The following is an 18960-nucleotide window of genomic DNA, read 5'->3' as shown; positions in this document are numbered from 1 at the left end:
ACAAATAATGAAATGATATCAAAACACCTTCTTCATGTTCTAGTCAAAGAAAGTTTTACTTAAGGAAATGTCACATCTATGAACATTAGGTTCTGTTAGGACATAGATATTCATAGTCAATATAAAGTCAACTTAATTTCATGTAAAAATATTGGTTCAATCTGACTGGAAAAATCTTAGATTGTTAAAAAAATACCCTTAGTTCATCAGACAATATATTTAGTTTCAATTATTTTGCTTTTAAAGTTGTCTTTCACCAACTTTATGACATTAAAATGGCTGCTTTGGTAAGTTAATGGTAATCTACACCTACAGTAAATTTAACACTGCACGCTGATGAGGTGTTTATCCTCCTTATCCAAAATAAGCAATCAAAAAGTTTTAACGACATCTTACCTTCATGGAAACGGAACTCATGAAAGAGTTGCTTAGTCTTTCTATTGCTTTAATAGAATACAAGAAATTGATTTATTTTGGCTCACAATTTTGGAGCCCAAAGCAGGGCACTGGAACCTCCTTGGCTTCGACCAAGGCTCTATGCATTTTCGACTCCTTGGAAAAATTTGAAGGATAGTACGCGTGTGTGACCAGCAGGAGGCAACTTGACCTGAACCTATAAAACAACATGCATGCATGATTGTACTCCACGTTTGCAGAAACAACATCAGATGCTTTATGAAGATATAAATTCCATTACTCAGATCTGCCTTCCACGTTCCCACTGCTCAATACTGCCATGGTAAGGAGCTAAACTTCCAAAGATTGTGATGGGAAAAGCTTGTTCTAACTGTAGTTGATTTTCTGCTTAAAGGTATTCTCCTAGTTAAACAGTGCATTTTTTTTTATTCTACATAGAATTAGGGTTACTCTCTACTTACTGTTTTTAGGTTTTAATTGAAAAAGTGGTAAATAAAGAAAAAATATGAAAAGAGTAATTTCTATGTTCCTTTCTTTCCTCCGTCCCACTGTCTGTCTATCCATCAGTTTTGAAAACAAAATTTACTAACATCTTTCTCAATATATTAAACTTCAACCTCTTATACAAGCAGTGTTATTTCCGTTCTTAATATTGATAGATTCATTTGTTAGTCTCATTTTAGGAGCTGCTGGATGTTGGAAAATAATAGTTTCATTGTTAAAGTATTAAAGTGACCTCAAAGCATTAAAATAGAAACAACACAGCAACATAAGCATGCTTCAACAAGGTACACATGTATTATTATAGAAATAGCTCATTTGACGATGAAAGCTCACTTAAGAGGTTTTTAAAATTAAAAATAAAAACAAAGATATGGTCATTAGTACAGATATAAGACAGCAAAAGACAAAGATTACTTCAAAGTTAAAACAAAAATCAAATGTAGTAAATAGTTTCATTTCTAGTACTTCTGAGACAGATGATTTGAAACAAGAGAACAGTCTTCCCTTGTTTTAAACTAGAAAACTTCATGTCAACAGTTTACTGTGAATTTTCTCTAGTATGTGAAAAAGCTAATATATATGTGTGTGTGTGTGTGTGTGTTATATATGTGTGTGTGTGTGTGTGTATCTATACATATATTTCTTTTTATTTTTATTCTATTTTAGTTTTATTTCTGTTGCAGGGCTAAAATAAACTGACAACAAAGAAATGAATTGGTTTCTTTGGTTTATAGGTAAAATTGACCATTGACAGAAAGTCAAGGTAGGAACATCCACATCCAAGAACAAAGAGAAATGAAATAATTCATCATTATTCATTAGCTTCTGGCTAAGTGTTTTCTATCATATACAGTTCAGCCAAGGAAATGAAGTCACCAAACAACCTTAATCTTGTAAGTCAATTGATCAAGTCATGATCACAATCCAACCCGATCTTGAGAATTCTTCATGAAGTCTGTCTTTCCTGGTGATTCTGTTGTGTCAGGGTGGTGGTTAAAATTTGCCAGCAAATAATCTAACAGGCAAAGAGGACATTGCTTTCTATAGTAAACCAATTCTGAAGTCAGCATTTAATAATATTTGAAAGTGGTGACAGACCGTCATGCTTTTGCCCACCTAAAATTCCTAAGTTGAAAGCTACCCTGCAAGTGATAACTGAATAAGGAGAATTTGTGGGAAGTAACCAAGATTAATTCTCCATTAAAGGAGACCTTGCGAGCTATTTTCCTGTTCTTTCTGTGAGGACACTAGCAAGAAGCACCACTTTTGATGCAGGGCAAGGCTCACAAGACATAGGAACTGACCGGTAAATTCATCTTTGACTCCCCATCTTCCAGAATTGGGAGTAATATATTCTATTGTTTGTTAATTATCCACTTGATTATGAATTGTTATAGTACACTGTGTTGAGACAGATGAGGTGTTATGATTTTTGGTGGAAGAATAGGTACCTAATTTCTAGTTTTAAAATTAACTAATAATATTTACTGAATTCAGAAGATTAGCATTCATTACAATAAAAGAGACAATTTTTTTTCCACAAAATCCTGGATGAAGAGACTGTTATTTTAGTGGTTCAGCTTCCTTCCATGCTAAATGAGGAGTGGATTCCAAAATTGGCTAAAATCAATTTCCTTGAAACATTTATTCACATTCATTCCATTTGCCATTTACAGTCAATATTTGTCAACTTCACATTATTCCTCTTTCTTTCCTGTAACATTACTTGAATATTTATTATGTTATATTTCAAGGGTGTTTACATGGCAATGCAAACATAAAAGTATCTTTTAACTAGGATAACACACATGACTCTAAAAAACCTGTACCATGTAGATTCAGATTTTATGTAAGAAATTAAATATTCTGCCATATGTTACATAATAGAGACATTTAAGTCATTTTTTCCTATAAGGTAATTCAGGCATGTTATAGGGATTGATTATCTAATATTCTCTCTGTATAGAAAAGCAGAGTTTTTTTTTTTAATCCAGCACTGTCCACCTTTCCTTTGCGACAATCACCAACGACCTTATGTCTGAAAGTCCTTTCCTTACCTCTCTTCTCACTAATAATTGATTTATGTTTTAAATTTGCCCAACTTTGCTAAGATTTCTTTGTTAGCTATTTCTGGTTTACATAACTGCTATGATTTGTATATAAAATGTCTTCCCACGGGATTTTTACTTTTAACAAAAAAATATGTAGACCTCAGCTGTTTGCACATTAGAAAGAGTGAAGAACTTTAAAAAGGCTAATCACAAGTAGCATAAATGAGTCATTAGAGGAAGCGATGGCTATTGTGGTGGTTTGAATAAGAATGTACCCCATACTCTCATATATTTCAAGGCTTAGTCATCAGTAGATGGTACCATTTTGAATGAGTAGGTGGGATGGCCTTGTTGAAGTAGATGTGGTCTTGTTGGAGGAAGTGTGTCACTGGGTATAAGCTCTGAGGCTTCAAAACCTCATGTCTTGCCCAGTTTCAATGCCTAAAGACCTGGATATAGAACTCTCAGCTACTTCTCTCGCAACACGTCTGTCTGTGTTGGACCATGCTCTTGCCATGATTATATTGGACTAAACCTTTGAAATGATAAGCAAGCTCCAATTAAATCTTTTCTTTTACATGGCTTCTCGTGGTCATGCTGTGTCTCACGACAAATAGAAACTGATTAAGACAGAAGATGGTACCAGGGAGTGGGGTATTGCTATAATAGTCCTCACCAAGGTGCTTGTTGGTGGAATGTAGACTTGGGGTATTGGATTAGGAAAGCAATTGAAAACTTTAAGCAAGGCTTAGTGGGCCATCCTTGAAGGAACACAGTGGATGGTGATGCTCAGAGAAATGTGCTGTCATAACAGTCACGAAACGAGTTTCAGAGGAAAACTATTATTAAGTGGTCTAGCAATCATGCTTGTGATATTTTGGTGAAGAATGTGACTGTTCCCTGCCCTTGTCTAAAACCAAGTCTCTGCTTGAGACTAAATCAAGGAGTTTTGGATTAACATAACTGCCAGAGGAGATTTCAAAATAGCCTAGTAGTATGGAGTATATTGTGTGGTTATTGGTGGTCACTCTTACACAGGTCTATAATGAGAAGGAGAAAATTTAGCAAAGAAAAAAATACAAACTGTCCATATGAAAGAGGAAAGGAGAACTGGGAAATGTAATAGACTTAAATCTAGTACTCAATAGGATAAAACGTTTAAGGAGAAGCTAACACTAAATGGAATAAAGAGAACGATAACCACAGAACAAGATCCCACCCAGTTAAGCTTCCAATTTGTGAAGTGGAAATAAAGTTTGAGCAGTGAAAGAAACCATCAACAGCAGAAAGCTGATTGTGATGTAAGGAATTCGGGAGAGATGGTAATCTAGCCCCAGCAAGTGGCAGAAGAATTTGGGAGCTCGGCTACATGATTCTGGCTTTACATTCGAAAATACAAGACAGGGATTGTGAATCCTCCTCTGTAGTTATAAAAAGATGCTGAGGTCAGGTGTGGTTGAGGGATGTCTCTACACTGAGGCCTGGAGAGGCCATTTTAGGAAGCTGTGTGGGGAAAGCCAATATTGTGTTGGAGACTCCAAGGTGTTGGTGTTGTCACGTTCATGGAGCATCTGCTAAGGAGAGCTGTATTCTGAGTGTAGAATCAGCCCACAAGAGAAAGAAGTTTGTCGCAGTCAACAAAGCTGAAAGGAGTTGGAGATCTAAATAGTACTTTAACTAAGATATGGAATGAGTTTGCTTTGCTGCTTTTGGTCTAGCCTTGGTCCAATATTTCTTCATTATGCTCCCTTTTTGTGCCACAGTGTCTTGAAAGTTTATGATCTGCTTTTGAATTTTGATTTTATAGGGGTTTAAAGTTAAGAGATAGTCTAGAGTTTCAGAAGAGACTTTGGAATTTGAATTTTTAAATAGTATTGAGGCTGTGAAAGAGTATGGGACCTTTGAAGTTGGACTGAATGCTTTTTTGAATTATGATATGGCTATAAGTTTATGGGAAGCAGGGAGTGGTATATGATGGTTTGAATAAGAATGGTGGTCATGGTCTCATCATAGTAATCAAAAACTGACTAAGATAGGTACTGAGAGCTATATCCTGTTTCTACCTCTTGAACCCTCTGCTTCCTCACTGCTGTTGTTTTTCAGAGTTGAGGACCAAACCCAGAGCCTTGCACTTGTTAGGCAAGCACGGAGCTAAATCCCCAACCCCTCTGCACAGGTTCTCACAGCTAGGGCTCTGAGCTGCTTCTGATGTAGTGTTTTCCCCATCATGACAGACTGTGCCTTCCAACTGTGGGGAAGAAAAATATCCTCCAGTCTAGTAACAAATCTTTCAGAGCCATAACAAAAGTACCTAATACCATAGCACAACGTCTTTCTTTAGTCGTCTTCAGTAATCTTTTTCAAAACTTTCTTTTTTTCTCGTGTATTTGATGTATGCAATGTTTGTGTAGTCCTGAATCTTTAAACACATTGATATCTCTCCCAAAAGTATAAAATGAACACTAGTTCTGCATCTTGGTTTTAGGCCTCTTCAGCAGTAATCAAGGCATTTATAAACACCCTAAGCATTGACAAACATTGCAATTTAAGGGAATCAAAATGGATTCTTTTCTAAGTTTTAATAATGTTAAAAGAATTTTATATATGAGCACTGTGTCTGTCACCCAGGTCCTTTACTCTACCTTCTCCAACTCCTCTAGTACACTTTCTCCCAAAGTTATTTTTCTTCCTTGCTGTTACAAACACACAGACAGACAGACAGACAGACAGACAGACAGACAGACACACACACACACACACACACACACACACGCGCGCGCGCGCGCACGCACGCACACATGGACGCATGCAAGCACACATACCACAGAGACACATACACCAAAACCACATACACTCATACACAAAACCACATGGAGTTCAACCCTAGAGGAAGCAAATTCTTGATTCTCCCTCTCTCAACAGCCATGGATCACCTGTAGCTGTTTTTCTAGGGTAGACTCATTATGAATTACCCTGTTTATACTGGCATGTCAACTGGTATTATCATTTCTGTGGTTCTGCTTAGACAACCATATTGTCCTGTATGGGTTAAGCCTCCCTTTGAATACAGAAGACACTATCTCAAGACATCCTGGGACTCTGAACCTTACAATATTTCTGGCCCCCTCCCACTGCATGACTTCCCTGATCCATAGGTATGAGGGTTATATTATAGATGTTTCAAATGGGTTTGTTCATGACATAGTCACTTACTCTCTGTGGCCAGCTGCAGAACTGCAATAGCTTCTGTTGCAAAAAAAAGTTTGAGTGCTACCTTTATCTACGGGGCTAAGAAATTTTAGAGAAAGGTTAGAAATCCATTACTTTAGGAACCAAGCATGAGTAGGTTCTCTTGTCGTGTCTATGACCACTCCAGCCACTAGTAGTTGGCGTGCAGTACTAGGTGTGAATTCCATCCTGTTGGGTGGGAAACCACTGGGGACTTGTTGGTTATTGCTAAGTTAAAAATGCCACTGTTACATAATTAGAAATATTTTTGTCATTGTAGTCTTTGCTGTGTTTCATTTGCTGTCCATCTGCATAGACTTGCTCTTCTCCTTTGACATGCACAGCGCCATCTGAAACTATGTGACCTAGTCTTCGCGTAGACTGAGTCCAGCTTGAGTCCTCCAAGTCCTGTGTCTAGCAACAGTGCTAGGCTTCTAACTTTAAATTCTGAGAGACAATCAAGAATAACAATAATCATCTATGATTTTTGGAAGTCTGCTTAACTCATATACCTGACCAACAGCTCTAGAAATTTTCATGCTTGCTGCTGCTGGGTTTTTGTTTAATCTGAGGCCCTTTGGCAGGGCATTATTAGCACATATATATGAATGAGGTAACCTGGACCCAAAAAGATAAATATGTTATATTATTTCATATTTTTGATTCTTATTTATACATATACATATGAGTTATATGTAACTTTTGATAATTATAAACTACAATGGTTCCCAATGTCCTTTTCAAAAATATTCAAAAATAATTACCCTTCCCTTTGCCTCTGTAAAGTCCTCCTTCCTTTCCCCAGTTAAAGACCCCCCACTTTTCACATTTATCTCTTCACAGTACCTGTGTCCTGACGTTCCTCAGTCTAGAGTTCTCACCATGCCTGGCCACCTGGTTTCTGCGGTTATTTTGGTTATATACTTATATCTATATTTTTAAAATTAAGCACCACAAATAAAGATTATAAGACATTTGTCTAAGTTCAGGTACCCTACTCAGTATAATATTTTCTAGTTTCAGCATTAAGTTCTAAAGACAGAAAGCAGCATAGCCTTCACATACCCTAAATATCATGCCGCGCTGGTACTATCGGGCTCACACATACATCAACTTTGACAAGTTTTCTGTAGTTCTAGTCTTCTACGCCCTTTTATTGTCTGTAATATCTTACTTCATTTTCTTCGACACTCCTACTTTCCTTTCACTCCCAACCAATTTCAGCCACAGCAACCAAGCTATCATTAAAATAAGAATATGGTGCTGCTATTTCTTTAATTAAAATTTTAAGTGGCTGTCATATTGCATTAGGAATAAATGAAGGGACTTGTGTTTTCCCTCATGATCCTTCTCTTGCATCATATCCAGTCTTATTCTTCTTCCCCTTTAACAGTCCTGATTCCCTGGCTTATCACTAGGACCTGAACAGATTTTTTCAACTTCTGTTCTACTATCTGTTACTGTATGAAAAAGACCACCATATTCTTCATTTTCCCATGTACATTCCATGTTTTATTTTTTGCCTACATTATTGTCACAGTAACATTTTGGCTTATTCTAATTGAAAGAAATCCATTTACCTCACAGTGCCAGCAACCTAATTTCATCTAGTGTATCAGTTTCTAAGCTCTGCTGTTAATCTAATTCTAAGCTTCCTTTTATTATTAGATACTGACACATGGTCAGAGTTACTTCTCTTTTGCCTGCATTTTACTTATAAGTCTTTAGTATAGCAAATAGGGTATAATGGATGACAACATTGTAGAAAAGCACAGCATGTAGAATTGTTCTCTAAAAGCGTTATGTGGCTATGCGGATGTCATTGGCACAGATGCTGTTGCTTTCTGAGTTCGTTTTTGTTATCCTCCATATTCTTTTTTTTTCTTTCTTTCTTTCTTTCTTTCTTTCTTTCTTTCTTTCTTTCTTTCTTTCTTTCTTTCTTTCTTTCTTTCTTATTTATTTATTATCCATTTTACATCCCGATCATAATTCCCACTTTGTTCCCAGTGCCCCCTTATATACCTTTCCTTCTTCTCTGAGAAGGTGGACTTTCCCCAACCCACCTTGGCACAACATGTCATGTGCAGGACTAGCCACATACCCAATGAGGCCACATGGGTCAGCCCTGTTAGGAGAAAAGGATTCACAGGCAGGCTACAGAGTCAAAGACAGCCCCTGCTCCAGTTGTTGGAGAATGCCCATCAAGAAGACCAAGCTGTATATTTGCTGCATACGTGCAGGCCTTCCTAGCTCCATGGTACGTATGCTCTTTGGTTGGTAGGTCAGTCTCTGGGAACGGCCAAGGGTCCATGTTAGTTGACTCTGTTTGTCTTGCTGTGGAGCTCCAATCCTCTCTGGATCTGTCAATCCTTCCTTGAACTCTTCCACAAGAACCTCTGAAATCAGTCTACTGTTTGGTTGTGGATCTCTGTTTCTGTTTTGGTCTGCTACTGGGTGGAACCTCTCGGAAGACAGTTACTCTAGACTTCCGTCTGCAAGCATACTAGAGTGTCATCAACAGTATCAGGGATTGGTTCTTGTTCTTGGAATTGGTTTCAAGTTAGACCCGTCACTGTTTGGCCATTCCCTCAGTCTATGCTCAAGACAACTCGGAGATTTTTTCTTACACTCATCAGAATGGCTCGTGAGGATGTGGAGGAAGAGGAACACTCCTACTTTGCTGATTAGAGTGCAAACTTGTATAATCCCTTGGGAAATAAGTCTGGCAGTTTCTCTGAAAACTGGGAATAGTTCTATCTCAAGACTCAGCTATAATACTCCTGAGTTATATCCAAAAGATATTCCACTATACCACAGGGATACTTGCTTTACTGTGTTTATAGCAGCTTTATTCATAATAGCCACAAACTGGAAACAAGCCAGATGTCCCACAGTGGAAGAGTGAATACAGAAAATGTGACTCATTTACACAATGGAATACTACTCAACTATTTAAAACAAGGACATTGTGTAATTTGCAGGCAAATGGATGAAATAGAACATATCCTGAGTGAGTTTAATGGGAAACCCAGAAGGACATGCATGGTCTGTACTCCGTTATAAGTGAATATTAACCATGAAGGACAGGATATTCATGCTATTTCGGTCCACAGACAGAAAAAAAAAAAAAAAAGCTGAAGTAGCAAGCAGAGCCCAAAGGAGAACTTTTGAATCTCACTCAGAAAAGCAGAGAAAATAGTCATTGGAGGTTGATGAAGGAAGGGAACTCCATGGGAGAAGGAAAGGGGAGGGGAATGAGGTGAAGTGAGGAGCTGAGATGTGAGAAGAACTTGGGGTAGAAGGGTGGGAGGATGAATGAAAAGGGTGGGGCATCTTTAGGACATGGTAGACACTTGAGATTACAGAGGCTCCAGGGAATCTATTAAGGTGACTCTAATCAAGACCTGTAGCAGGGGTTACGTAGAGCCTGAAGTGGCCACTTTCTATATCCACTACTAACTAACTCCTAATAGAGGGGTAAAGACCCCCTCCGATAAAATTTTCAATTCAAAATTTGTCCTGCTTAAAAGAAGTTCAGGGAAAACCATGGAGAAGGGACTGAGGGAATGGCCAACCAATGACTGGCTTAAGTTGAGACTCATCCCATGAACAAGAATCAATCTCTGACACCAACCGTTTTCTTTATCCCATTATATCTTACCAGGAAGTACTTGTCAGCCTTCAAATTACTTTGACACAGTTTGATGACCCCTTGTTTCAGAGTCCTGCAATGGTCAGGATTCAAAATTTATAGGTCATTTTGACCCTAATTTCTCCTGAACTTATCTACAATAAAATCATACATACATCCTTGTCTTTCTTCAGAGATGATACATTGTCATTGCCTTTCTAATATATTTATATTTACCTATTACCTAATATTTGATAACAAGAAACATTTAATAACATTAATAGCCAAGCAGTATACCAATAACTTAAAATTTCCTCCAAATTAAATAAACCCTCACTAAGAAAATATATTTTCCATTTTAAAGTTAAAGGACTATATCAACCTAGATATTTTTATTTTTAAAAAATGCAGCAGAAATTGCCAAGTAATTTTAATTTAAATTTTTTCATGGAGCTTAACTACAAGGAGAATTTGTGTAGGAAGTTCACTCTACCAGACATGAATTCAAAGCTTGAATTTCTTCTCTACAATCACAAAGAACAAAAGCAAAAACTCCCCTTCTGTTTCATGTTCTCTTTTTAATAGTATTTCATTGAACTCCTTAAATGCTAGGCATACATCTGATCTTTTGCTTCAAGTAATGTTTTCAGTAGTGAGAAAAATGTTAGAAATGCTGAAAACAAAAGAATTGACTGTTATAGGCAAGCAACAAAGGATAGTTAAGTACAATTGTAATTGAATCACCTGTGATCACATAACACAATTATTTGGCCGTTTTGTATTTGCTAGTTTTGTTGAAAGTTATTTGAAAACATCTTACATCTTATCAGAAATGCCATATTCTGTACACATTTTAATTTTTCATATGGTCTTGGATAATAATTGCCGCTGAGATCTCTTCGTGGAGAATTCACATGAGGGGTGAAAAAATTAAAATTACTTTGGGGTGACAATAAAATAATTATACTCAATGCAATCGTATTCCTTTAATCAGTGTTTATGCATGTTTCTTCTTTCATCCATTACTTGCATGGTGGTTGCTTGGTTGCTTTTAGCAAAATCAATCACAATTTTTAATTTACCCCCACAACGGACTTAAACATAAATAGCAGTGAGTGATAAGCTTTTATAAGCAGAGCAATTTATTCCTTTTGCTCACTTCCTTAAAAAAGAAATAACAACCTAGAAAGGCTACCTAATCATATATATGTAAAATATTTCAAAAACCGTCTCTACTCTCAAAGCCTATGCATGGAAACATCAAACTAAATAGTGTTTCTACATTGAATTGTTTATCTTATTTCTGCTTGTGACTCTTCTCTCTATCCATAAAATTTATAGAAAAAAAGGGTGGAAATATTAAAATTCTAAGTATGAAATGTTTGAACTTACTATTTGGACTTTTGGATGAAATTAAATAATTAAATTAATACATCATAATTTTTCTGTCTTTGGCTCTGAAGCTGAACAAATGCTTTCATTTCTTGTACTGCAGGATAGCAACAGCCATGCCTTATGCAACTTTGTGTTTACTTACAAAGTCGGGCCTTAGGAAATTAAAAAAAGATTTGAGGTATTTCCTTAAACTAATGGCAGACCATTAAACTCTTAGTTCTAGTTTAACTTTGATTTTTACTTAGAATTTTCAATTAAAAATCACAAGTATTTTTCAGAAATGTATACATCTTTATACATATGATACATTCTTAGGCACTAAAATCATTTAACATTTTGGTGTCTAGAAGAAGAAAATAGAAATTATTAAGATCAAAATTTTTAAAATTAAAAGTTATGAATGCAGTTCATATAGATATTTCTAAAATGCTTTTTAAAAGTTATTTTAAAATTACTATTCATTTTATCAAAGTAACATTTGATACTCCATAACTAAAATATAAAATATTGTGGTTTATCCTTAAATATTATTTAATTTTTTAAATAAAGAGTATATAAGTTATCATTAGAAATTAAATCAATCATTTGTATATTATATAACTCATTTTTGAGATGAAAGTTACTTTAGGGGAAGTTAGAATTTAAGTGTTGATGGATAACAGAAGGAAGAATGGTTTTTAATATGAATTTACTGTGATCTCAATTTTATTAAGAAGCACATGCTCACTGTAAGAAACAGATGATCATATATAAATTGGGCCATTTAAAACTATAGGCAATTAACTAATAACTTGCCTAACTTGAGACCCAACTCATAGGCAAGCACTAATTCTTGACACTATTAATGATACTCTATTATGAGTGCAGATAGGAGCACGTTATCCTCTGATAGGCTCTACCCAGCAGCTGACTAAGATCGATACAGATAACCACAGCCGAACAATGGATGGAGCTTGGGGACTATTATTGAAGAGTAGGAGGAATGATTTCAGCCTTCAAAGGGGATAGCAACTCCACAGGAAGAACAACAGAGGCAACTAACCCAGACCTTTGGGGTTCTCAAAGTTTGAACCACCTACAAAAGAACACACAGGTTGGACCTAGGCCTCCCCCCTCATATGTAGCATATGTGCAATTTGACCTGAGGGTAAATGGTTGAAAAGTGAGCAAGCAAAAATGAATGAATGAATGAATGAATGAATTAAATTGGAAAAATATGGACAATTAAAGTAGTAAAAAATAAAATTCATAAAGTTAAGGAGAACTCTGTCAAAAACTTGTGATAGTTAAATGACTTTAATTGATATTTCAGTTATGTAATTTTTAGGTGTAATTTGTGTTAACAAGATAATTAAAAATAAATGAAAGCATGTAGCAGTAATGTAGTGCTATTATCTCAGTACTTGGATAGTCAAGATGGGAAGGTGATGAGTCAAGGCCAGCCAGAATTACCTGAAAAGATTCTAGCAGAAGAGAAGATCCTCCTGCTTCAGTAAGTTATGTATGCTACATATACAGATATCACAATGTTCTCCGTACAAAGTATCATTCATACATATTCATTTAGTGAACATAATTATTGAACAATTTGTCTTTTCTCAAAAAATATTTGTCCATGGAAACAAGCAAACAAGAAAAATAAAGGAAAAATAACGGAAAACTCATCAACTCTGAATTGTAAGTACATTTGGAAGTAACCCTCTTTTATTATACAGAAGTATTTTTTAAAAGGTTAAGTGCCTAGAATATCCAAAAATTATGATAAAATGAATACAAATGGGAAAGTATTAAATATTTATGTAATACACAGAACTATTCTGTTAAATTGACGATGTATAATGATCATGTGAGCTAATTTATCTGTGTAAAATCCGTCTCAGGGAGCATGGTCAAGTCTAAGTGATGGGAACTGTGTGCATTCTCGACCTGCTGTCCTACAGCAGATGCCTGTTTATGATGCCTATCTGTCAAGAGCAGATAAACGCTACATTTCTCATCCCCTCTCCAGATAAGAAGCAAAAATACAAATGGCTCACATAACACAATTGAGGTCAGTCATACAAAAAAAGAGAAAGGATAGATTGTGGACAACTCATTTCCATAAACACTGATAATTCTGGGGAAATATCATTGATATTTTAAAAAATAGACTCTGTACTATTAAAAATTTTGTGAACTGGAAATATTTATCAAAAAGCATCTTTTTCCACATCAAAATAGATTAAGTCAAAGCCTAAAAGGAAATGAGTAAACAGCAAACTAGAATAATATAATGATCTTCACAGATTCTAGCACCACTGCGTTTCTTACAGTAGCTGAGAAAGGTACATGATATTAGTATTAATTTAGTTCTATCTGCCTGTGAAGTGATTTAAATTGATTTTATGTGATATTTTCATTTAATATACTATTATTGTCATCGTATGGACTGAGAACACATAGTTTAAATCATATAATTTTATATTCCTATTTATACATAGCACCTTTGAAAGGCGTATGCAATTTATTAGGATCAATGAATAGTTCCATCATATTATTACAAGGTCTAATGATATTCATTCTAACAATTCTACAGGAAGATAAACAGGAAAAAAGGAGTTGTGCAAAATGTGAGCTTTCTTACATTAATCCTCTCATTCAAATGATAGCCAGGCTTTGAAAGATAATACAGAAGAAGTTTTATACTCAGTATTAGTATAGAATTCTAGAAAACAGGGAACTACCTTATGTAGTATGTAGTCTGTCAATGATGGAAAATGTTTGCCTTCATATTTAAAATAACTTTTTCTTTTTCTGTTTTTTAAATTAATCATTCCATTCATTTACATCTCAAATGATATCCCACTTCCTGGTTATCCCTCCATCAACCCCCCATTCTACATCTGTCCTTCCCCCTCCCATTTGCCTGTATGTGGGTGTTCACCTACCCACTCACCCTCTCCTGCCTCACTGCTCCAGCATCCATCTACAGTGGGGCATCAGTCCTCCCCGGGACCAAGGGCCTCCCCTCCCATTGCTGCCAAATAAGACCATCTTCTCTTACCTATGTATCTGGAGCCATGGATCTCTCCAAGTACACTCTTTGGTTAGTGGTCTAGTCTCTGGGGGAACTGATTAGTCAGGCCAGCCTATGTTGTTCTTCCAAAAGGGTTGCAATCCCCCTTTGCTCCTCCAGTGCTTCTGCCAGCTCTCCCACCAGGATCTCTGAGCTCATTCTGATGGTTGGCTCCAAGCATCCACAACTGCATTGGTCAGTTGCTGGCCTGACCTCCCAAGGAACAGCCATACCAGGTTCCTGACAACAAGCGCTTCTTGACCATGTCAACAGTGTCGGGTTTGGTGTCTGCAGACATGATGGATCCCCAGTTTGGGGAAGTCCCCAAATAGCCCTTCTCCTTCAGTCTCTGCTCCATTTTTTGCCCCTCTTCTTCTTTTAGTTGTAGGATGGCCACATTCACTGTGTCACTACTAATGAATGTGATAGATAGCATATGATTCTACAGAAGTCAGAAGTAAATCAAGAAAGCTACAGAATATCATGTTTCATACTACAATCTTCCATGAACAGACTTGAAAAATGTAGTTGGAATGAATCTAAAGCAGGTAAGAAATCCCCATTTCTAAGGCTACTGCTATGTATAACAGGCCTTGATCTTTCTTCCGTGGACATGAAATTATTAACTCCTAAATGTACATACCTTTATAAATAATCAAAACAGCTTAATATAGGAATAAAAACCTGGGATGCACAATTTATTAGAAGAAATGTCATCCCTCTCTCTTCATCTTTAACAGCCACCCTTAAAGAGGACTTATGATCTTTATCATACTTTTCTACTTCGCTGGAACTTCTATATTAGAATGCCTGACACCGAGTGATTGAAAACAGCATATATTTGTAACAGTTCTAGAATGGAATATTCAAATTCCAGGAAACCACACGTGTTGGGAACTATCACAGCTGGTAAAAGACAGACAAATGCAAGAATAAAAGGCCAAAGATAATGTCACATCTGGTCTTATGGTACTAATGGGTACCTTCAGTGGCAACATTAATTCATCAAACCAATGCAGCTTTAAGTTCTATTTCTAAACACTCTTATTTTGGGAATCAAGTTCCAAAACCATAGACCTTGGGTCATACATTCAAACAATAAATACCACTTACGGATTTGTATCTTGCCCTTCACTGTTGCTATTTCATGAAGATACAGGGAATATTTTCTTTAATAGTCATTCTGTAAAGGGGAAAAAGACCTAAATGCTTTTCATAGGCTGTTGAAAGGGCCTACTAAGACCTTTATAAGTTAGTAATTGACAGATGTACAGTGGTATAGAACCTATCTTCTGGCTATGTTTCACCAAAGAAATATCCAGGTTTAAAACAAAGTAATTCATGAGCTGACGAGTTCTTTATAAGTTCTTTATAATTCACCTTTCGCTAAACTGAAACATGGTGAATTATGTAAGAGATGTAAAATTGGTGCTCAATGACTTGTAGTTGTAAGTTTGTGATTTTCTATTTTTGTTAAAGTATCTCTTCAAGTATGAGATGTCAATACAGGGTCAACTGGTGAACCATACTTGGTGTCCCTCTACCAATTTTGAATATATAAAATTTTACTCAAGTACGCAGTGTTCTCAGTAATAGGAATATATATATATATATATATATATATATATATATATATATATATATATAATGTCTCACCATGGGTGCATGTTTGTTTTTTTGAGAAATAAATTACAGGTGGATGTCTATGAAGGATGAAAGTATGTGGAAAGACACAGGAGAGGAAAAAGCTATAATAAAAATACATTTAAATATAAAGTGGGTTTCCATAGACTACCTCAGTTATTAAGGTTATAGCCACTGCATTTGATTATCCTCCAGAACTTGCTATAGATCCTGTTGCTGAGAACACCACATACTTGAATACTTGAATCATAGGACATGGAGAAATTAAGTTGGTAAGGACCTTGAAGCTTCATCAATTCCTTCTAGCTTTCATAGTCCTACAAAGTACTACACATGCACCTCACGAAGGAAAAAAAAGCCCTACCCCACTGTGAACCCTGAACGCTTTGACTGGTCTGCAAGATATGTCAAGTGGTGCAATAGTAGTATGAATATTATGAAAATAACACAGCTGTTCCTGAATGAATTCAAATCCCACGTCACACGTGGAACCCACGCTTGTTATGGTTACCTGGGTAATAAATCTGTGGATGGCTAGCTCAGAGGCCCTGGAGGAGAAATTCACACAGCTATTCTTTCAAGTGGACAGAGTAATAAACTGTCCCTGGGGCTCTTATCTGTATACCCATCGATGAATGAATCTCTTAATCCTCCAGAGAAGCTTCTTCTTATACTGAAGAGCAATTAATAGAGAGACCAACACTGACTCATGTGCAAAGAATGAGACTGTGAAATTACCCGCTATAAATGGGGGACCGATGTCAAGAAATTTACTCCAAATTCTGTGGGATCATTTGAAAGAAGGAGTGAAAAAGCCTTGTAAAACCTGGGGCAGTGCACTCATTGATAAGTGGCTATTAGCCCAAATGCTTGAATTACCCTAGATGCACAGAACACATGAAACTCAAGACGGATGATTAAAATGTGAATGCTTCACTCCTTCTTTAAAAGGGGAACAAAAATACCCTTGGCAGGGAAGAGAGAGGCAAAGATTAAAACAGAGACAGAAGGAACACCCATTCAGAGCCTGCCCCACATGTGGCCCATATATATACGGCCACCCAATTAGACAAGATGGATGAAGCAAAGAAGTACAGGCCGACAGGAAACGGGTGTAGATCTCTCCTGAGAGACACAGCCAGAATACAGCAAATACATAGGCGAATGCCAGCAGCAAACCACTGAACTGAGAACGGGACCCCCGTTGAAGAAATCAGAGAAAGAACTGAAGAGCTTGAAGGGGCTCTGAGACCCTTATGAACAACAATGCCAAGCAACCAGAGCTTCCAGGACTAAGCCACTACCTAAAGACTATACATGGACTGACCCTGGACTCTGACCTCATAGGTAGCAATGAATATCCTAGTAAGAGCACCAGTGGAAGGGGAAGCCCTTGGTCCTGCTAAGACTGAACCCCCAGTGAATGTGATTGTTGGGGGGAGGGCAGTAATGGGGGGAAGATGGGGAGGGGAACACCCATAGAGAAGGGGAAGGGGAGGAGTTAGGGGGATGTTGGCCCGGAAACAGGGAGGAAAAGGGAAAGGGAATAACAATCGAAATGTAAATAAGAAATACTCAAGTTAATAAAGAAAAAAAAGAAAAAAAACCCAAAAACCTGGGGCAGTGGGCATCTGTAATAGGGCATCATTTGATGGAAACAACAGAGCATCAGCACATGTAAACTTATCACCTGTGTCTGTTTTAAAAAACCCTACACAACGCCATGCCCAGCCATGCTGACATTTTCATGATAGGTAGAAATTTATAGACATCGGTCTTGTCAGAAAAATCTCAGATTTTAAATTATAGGATCATTTTGTTTCTTGTTTGCTAAAATGAGTTTCTACACATTGAGGAAGAGAGTTTAATGGAGAAAGAGTACCACAGCAACTTCCTTGTGTAGGGAATCTGTGAACAAAATACTCAGAATCACATTAACATAGAACTTTACGTGTGAAAGAACATTCCTCAGATTTATGACCTACGTCGGTGTGATCGCTATAAAGAAGCCACAGGGAGACGTTTCTAAAGGAGTCACTAAAAGTTGAATATGTTTTGGTAACTGGATCTTATTATTGGGGAATTTAATCAATTGCTGCATATATTTGTAAAAGATTTACTGACATCCCATTTTTTTTAAAAAATATATATCATGTAAAAGTGTTCATTAATGCAAATAAACTCATACATTTTTGTTATTTCTTTTCTTTTTGAAATTATAATCGTCCCATTCCTTGCTTGGCGCTCCTCCCTCCAAAGCCCTCATTGCAACATCCCTTACTCTTTCAAATAGAGAACCTCTTTTTTCATTAATTATTATTTCATTAAGTTAAAAACTAACAGTAAAATTTCAACCACATGCGGAAAGCAGAAAGAATTCTTATATAACTTTGATCAATTTTATTCTTCTAACACTTTAACTTAATTTCCGTTACAGGGCTATTGTCAAGTACAGTACAATAATTCACAGTTTGGTTTACAGTTGTTGAATGTGAATGTTCACCCTTGAAAGATAGCTGCTAAATAATTTAAATTTGTGAGCGACCTGTTATATAAACAATGAATTTTTTCACTTTATCTCACTGTTTACCCTTTTCAAGGATATAATTATTTTTCACTTTAAAGGAATTCAGAAAACATATTGTGACCAGTAAGTTGTTCATGCTGGGTGGCAGAATTATCTCTGTGTGTATAAAAATGTTTTTCTTCACCATAAATGTAGTAAAAGCCTTTACTATTAAATTTACCATTTCAGTACCAAATTGAAAATGTTCAGAAGCCACCATTTAAGTAATTTTAAACTTAGGAGTCTTAGTTGAAGACAGTTGATATTAAAGTGAAGCTATAAAATAGGAATATTTTGTACCCCAATGTTAAATTTGTACTGGCTATAAATTTAGCACATACAATTTTCCATTGTGAAAACACACTTGTGTGCATACAAGACTTCTTTAAATATTTCTCAGCCATCCCTCTATTTATACATCATAATTCTAAGACGTAGGAGAAAAGATATATTGGCAAAACATTAAAAT

General features: G+C 36.3%; 1 pseudogene; it reads right to left on the bottom strand.

Moving 5' to 3' along the window:
* LOC116911975 overlaps nucleotides 1-14639 on the bottom strand; it is a 75312-nt pseudogene extending 60673 nt beyond the window's left edge.
* Between the last annotated feature and the right edge of the window lie 4321 nt (nucleotides 14640-18960).

The sequence above is a fragment of the Rattus rattus genome, chromosome 11, assembly GCF_011064425.1.
Source record: "Rattus rattus isolate New Zealand chromosome 11, Rrattus_CSIRO_v1, whole genome shotgun sequence".
Classification (NCBI taxonomy): domain Eukaryota; kingdom Metazoa; phylum Chordata; class Mammalia; order Rodentia; family Muridae; genus Rattus; species Rattus rattus.
The sequence above is the reverse complement of the archived record's forward strand: the minus strand, read 5'-3'. Positions and strand labels throughout refer to the sequence as shown.